This window comes from Malus sylvestris, chromosome 10 (assembly GCF_916048215.2).
Source record: "Malus sylvestris chromosome 10, drMalSylv7.2, whole genome shotgun sequence".
NCBI lineage: Eukaryota > Viridiplantae > Streptophyta > Magnoliopsida > Rosales > Rosaceae > Malus > Malus sylvestris.
Window position 1 is genome coordinate 1,929,259 of NC_062269.1, and position 6,278 is coordinate 1,935,536.

Genomic DNA, 6,278 nt, shown 5'->3' on the forward strand with positions numbered 1-6,278 from the left:
GATGGACAGCAGAGTACTCATACCGGTAGCGGTGGTGTTAGGAATCACACGGTTTAGTATCTGTGATAGAATGTGAATTATTTCTTTGACAAAGAAGCAACAAGGAAATCCCCATACACATGTACTGCCATTACCAAAGTGAAGGGACAAGGATTTTCCACAATAAAAGTGGAAGACTGACCATGAGAAGTTTCGAGGAAGCTTCCTTGTTTGGGTTGGGTGCCTTGTCTTTCTTTACCTCTAATCTAGGTTTCCAACTTTCGACTAAGTTTCCAACTTTCTTATCATAAAAGATATTTCATGTCTCTTTGTTTTTCTAAAAAGGAAAGGGTAATGCTTATGTCACCCACTAATCTATGTTTTTTCGTACATGCATCCTAATGTCAGGTTCTCCTTTTGATATGTGGGCGTGATCAATCTGCCCAATGCCTCCCAGCAAACATGATTGGCTTTAAGACCATTTTTAAATGAAATGTTAAATTATAATTGATAGTTGATGTTGTAATATGAAATCTTATGTCAAATTTTGTACTTCTCCAACTAATATTATTTTAATATTTAAATAGAACTTTAAATGATTGTAATTATTAAAAAAATGTTGAAACAAAATTTTTATTGGTTGAAATGTTAGTGGAATAAGAGACCCGATATTAAAATGAATTAAAAATAAATTTAACATTGATGTTAAACTTGACATCAAATCACTAAGCCTTCAGATCCAGTCAACAAATAATACTTCGATTGAAGAGACTTTTAATATCAAATATGCACAGTGGTATTCCATCTAGAATTTTAACATCTCATTTAGAAATGCGTCTCATTACAAATGGGTTATCTATTTTTGTATTAAATTTGAAGCCCAAGTAGTATTTGAAACGGTTGTAATCCTTACTATTTGATTATATATTGAATACCCAAAGCTATTCCTTTAATATATATATATATATATATATATATATATATATATATATATATATATATATATATATATATATATATATATTAAAATGGCAAAAGTCCGAAGAGAACAACAAATGAAAACTGGGCAAAGAAGAAAATTCAAAGCACCAGTAGACAAAAGGGAAAACCTAAAAACCAAAGCCTAAACCACGCAGGAGAAGGCAGCAAACAACTTAGAGACTTAAGGAGCAACAACATTCCAGGAAGACCCCTATGTTAATGGTGGAAGGCATAACTTTCAAAGTACACACAATCAACACCAAATCATGATGATGATCAACTGAAGCTATTCTTAATGACAATCTTCACGATACAAATAAAATACCCAAAGGTGTTACACGAGACTCTATTTTTCAGTTTTTAGTTTTTAATTTTTAAAGAAAAATTGTTTGTCAACTACTTTCAGTTTTTAGTTTTTAAAGAAATAAATATTAAAATTAATTTCTAGAGCTTTCAAAATTGTATTTTCAGTTTTTAATTTCTTTATCTAAACGTGTTATAGATGTGTAACTAACAAAAGGCAATAAAAGAAGCAAAAAAATCACCCTGAAATTCTCAAAGCAAAATTGTAGCAAGAGAGGAAAACAACAATGAAAATGAATTACATGAACTGAAACGCCATGACACAAGGCAATAAAATATATAAAATGTTATATGTGAAAAAGAACAATGATTTACATGAACTAAAACGCCAATATAGCCGTGTAATCAACTTATTACCTGTTGTCACGTTACAAAGTTAAGTACCTGTTGTCACGTTACAAAGTTAAGGTACGATGAGGTGGGGATAAATTTGTGCCACACCGCTGTAATGTTTTCGTGCAATATAAAGCTCCTGAAAGAGGCAACAAGAAAATCCCCATGCAAGAGCTGTCCAACTTTTAATACTCATTCAAGAGGAAAAGCTAAAGGAACACGTTAACAAATGTACTATTAAAGTGAAAGGACTAGTATTTTCCACAAGAAAAGTGGAAGACGGACTCGAGAAATTTCCAGGAAGTTTCCTTGTTGGGACGGTTTACCTTTTCTCTTCTCACCAAAGTGATTGGATGCAAGATTTATGAGTAAGTTTCCAACTTTCTTATGAGAAAAGATACTCATGTATGAATAAGTGCCCAACTTTCTTCTGAGAAAAGATATTCATGTCTTTTTGTTTCTATAATGTTGCTAAAGCCACTTACTCGTCTGATTTATTCACCCATTTTGCAACACTCGTTCGTAAGTATTTTCCACAAAAATAAAGGGTTCTGCAAACTAAAATACTAGTCAATGAACAAATAAAACAAAAACGAGCAGTGAAAAGAAAATAGAAAATAGAAACTTTAAATCTTGTTTTGTTAATTGAAAATGTATGCTAAGCAAAAGAGGTTAAGGTTTCAAAGAAAATACTAGAAATAAAAATACATGATTAGACAAACTTACATAGGCAGAGAGAAGTGACAAATAACAAGGAAAGAAGCAGAAAAATCACTTTGAAAATTCTCACAGAAAAATTGTTGCAAGAGGGGAAATTGAGAGGGGGAGAGGAAATTGAGAGAGGGGAAAGGAATAAATGGCAGGGAGATGGACAGCCATATAATTATATTGGTAGTGATGGTGGGGACGACACGGTTTAGTGTCGGTGATAGTGGATGATGGTGAATTATTTCTCCGTGTGAACGTGATGACTATGTTAAAGGCATTGGACGCGTTTCTTTCCTTTTGGTTCCCATCAGCAAAGAGAAAAAGAAAGGCAGCCTACGCCTTTCAGCTCCTAAAAAAACAGAGAAAGGAAAAACTCTATTTATTCTTTTGTTTGAGTGAGAGTTATATGGTGTATCTGAAATTTGGGTTTGAAAGTTAAAATCTTATTTGTAATCTTTATTGATTAGTGGTGGAATTTTCTTGCCGTCTCTACACTGGATGGAGTCTTATGCCGAACAAATATAAATCTTTGTGTTACTTTGAACTGTTTGTTTTGTCCAAATTTTCTATATTAACTTATTAGTTTCACATTTGACGCTTCCCCACAACACTTACCGCTAAAAACTGAGCTAAACCATTTAATCAAATTAAACTACAAGTCCTCTAATGAAACTGCTCATATTGGTTTCATTTGACTGATTTGAATGTTTCATCACATAAGTATTAAAGATAAATATTTTTTTATCAAACGTTAGATTTTGTTAGATTAGTCATCGACTTTTGTTAGATTAGTCATCGACAAACTTCGAACCCATGCTGTCATGCAAGAACTCAACATCTTTCTACTACTGTGGTAAACGATCACTTGCAAGTACAAGGATAAACTTGGACTAAAAGGAAGAACAAATACTAAATTAGTGAGAACATCAGCAATCAAACATTGGCATCCAGTATCAAGCCAAAGATAAATTAGAAGGACCTTGCAAGCAAATCCATCAGCCAACATTTATAATCACCACCATCACACAAGCTATCAGGTAACAAAACAAATTAAACTCTCAACAGGAAAGAAAGAATGAATTACATGAAACAAGAACTTCAAGATACCGGTGTAATCAACCTATTACGTATTGTCATGCCACAAAGTTAAAATCTCCCTGAAAAAAGCAACAAGGAAATCCCTATGCTAGAACTGTCCACTTTCCAATACTCGTTCAAGAGGAAAAGCTGAAGGGAATACATTAAAATATGGACTCCTAAAGTGAAAGGACAAGTATTTTCCTGATTTCCAATACTCGTTCCAGAGTGAAGGAAACAAGTATTTTCTACAAAAATAAGTGGAAGACTGACTCTGAGAAATTTCCAGGAAGGTTCCCCATTTGAACGTGCTATATTTCTTCACCTTTTCTATTCTCGCCAAAGGAAATCCCCATACATATGTACCACCATTACCAAAGTGAAGGGACAAGGATTTTCCACAATAAAAGTGACTCAAACTATTTTTGATTTTTAGTTTTTAAAGAAAACTTGTTTGACAATTACTTCAAGTTTTTAGTTTTTAAGAAATGAAAACTGAAAAACTAGTTTCTTGAGCTTTCAAAATTTGTATTTTCAGTTTTTAGTTTTAGTTTTTAGCAACGCCATGACACAAGCCATCAAATAACAAAACCAATAAAATGTCAACTGAAAACGTTATATGTGAAAACGAACAATGAATTACATGAAATGAGAACACCAAAGCAGTCGTGTAATCAACCTATTACGTGTTGTCACGTCACAAAATTAAAATACAATGCAAGGTGTCGACAAATTTGAGCCACACCGTTAATGTAATGTTTCTGTGCAATGTAATTCTCCCTGAAGGAAGCAACAAGGAAATCCCCATGCAAGAGCTGTCCACTTTCCAATACTCGTTCAGGAGGAAAAGCTAAAAGGACAAGTAATTTCCACAAAAAAAATGGAAGACAGACTATGGGAAATTTGCAGGAAGCAAGAATTCTGAGTAAGTTCCCAACTTTCTTCTGAGAAAAGATATTAATGTCTCTTTGTTTGTTCAGTGATGCCAAAGCCACCTACTTATCTTATTTCTTCACCCACTTTCCAATACTTGTTCCAAAGTATTTTCCACACAAAAAAAGTGGAAGACTGACTATGAGAAAGTTTCCTTGCTGGGACGTGTTATCTTTCTTTACCTTTTCTTCAAGAGGAAAATATTTATGTCACCCACCGTGAAACTTCTATATAGGTTTTTTCACACATCTGCTTGTTAGGTCCGCACTTCTCCAACGCTTTGGGCCACACATCTGTTCTATTAATCAGATCTGGAAAAAGCAGCAACGGTAGCAATTCTGCCTCCTCGCGTACTTTAGGACAGACTAAGCTAGAAAGATGGGTTACAAGTCCACTTACAATGCTGAGTCTTTGTTGAACATGCTGCGACTTCCCCTGTCATTTAGACAACCCATTTCGCAGTTGCACCCTGCGCTAAATATATCACCCCCAGCAATTAGCAATATCAAATCTGATAAAACCAGTCAACCAACTGAGAAGTCTTCAATGCAAGCTGCAATGTAAGAGTTGAGTTGAAATGGTCCATACATCAAAGAAAATGAGCATTCGTAAGAATCATGTAACCTAGGCTAAGTTCCATGGACTCTTAAGGTCTCTCATCCAAACATAGTATAAACACTGGATTTGGATGATGGTGTTTAGAGTTCCATGAAACCTAGGCTACACCTTTCGGAAACGCACTACCAAAAAAAAAAAAGATAGAAGGGCTTCAAAATGACTAGATGCAAAACATTTGAGAGAGAACTTTCAAATGACACCTTAAAAGTCCTTTGTTGCTAGGGATGGGCAATGGTTATGCGGGCGGGTAACCGCGGTTAATTTACCTATAACCGTTTATGCTCATACCCGCATAACCGTTTACCCGTTGGGTAATTGCCTAAACGGTTATACCCATACCCATAACCGTTTATAAACGGTTAACCATACCCATAACCGCATACCCATTTAACCGTAACCGTTTAATACCCGTTTATCCATTTATCTTTTATAACCCGTTTATCTTTTTTTTTACCATTACCCTTTTTTCACCCGTCTACATGTTTTTTAACAACTTGAAAATTAAAAAAAAAATTGTCATAATTTTTTTTTTGACAATTAAACACCGTTATAGGTACATTCATCATACATTTCCATATTTTAATTTTTGAAGTCCTTATACCATTCCAATAATTGAAATAATAGTTTACAGACAATATTTTTAACTGTTACCAATGAAGGTAAATATAATATTTGCTAAGTATTATTGAGTTACAAAAATTGTTTAGAAGACATTTCTGTCAAAGCATTTCTGTCAATTTCACGGTTACCCGCAAGGAATTTAAATTAATTTGGCCAATTCCTTGATGATGAGAATCATCATTCCTGTATTAGTGTTATTGAGAGAATGACCGATGAATTCCTTGCTAATTTATTGGGTGCTAAGTATTATTGGATCGAGAAAATGGTTTGTGTTAGTTTTACATATATAAAATAAATGGGTAAACGGTTACTCGTTTATAACCGTAGTTAATATCCATAACCGCCTATTTAAATTTCGCGGGTAAACGGTTATACCCATAACCGTTTATTTATCTAAACGGTTACCCATAACCGTAACCGTTTAATTTAAATGGACGGGTAACCGCGGTTACCCATAACCAATGGGTATTTGCCCATCCCTATTTGTTGCATGTCTTTGTACTTCATTGTAGTGTTTTAGTAGTAACTTTGTAGTGCTTTAGTAGTTCATCAGTAGTGTTCTTGAAGTGCATTTTTAACAATTAAGTCTAAAGTTTGTCCCTCATTCAAATATAGAACAAAACACCCCTGACAACTTTATGTTTTATGCAAAAAATACTTCAAGA

The 6,278-nt window shown here is 33.9% G+C and overlaps 1 protein-coding gene across 1 annotated transcript in view; it reads right to left on the reverse strand.

The window, feature by feature from the left end:
* Positions 1-1,698, reverse strand: part of LOC126587865 (TMV resistance protein N-like) — a 113,942-nt gene extending 112,244 nt beyond the window's left edge. The window contains exon 1 of the mRNA XM_050252947.1: positions 1,681-1,698. The gene's annotated coding sequence lies outside the window, so the exon portion shown is untranslated. The remainder of the gene's footprint in view (positions 1-1,680) is intronic.
* Between the last annotated feature and the right edge of the window lie 4,580 nt (positions 1,699-6,278).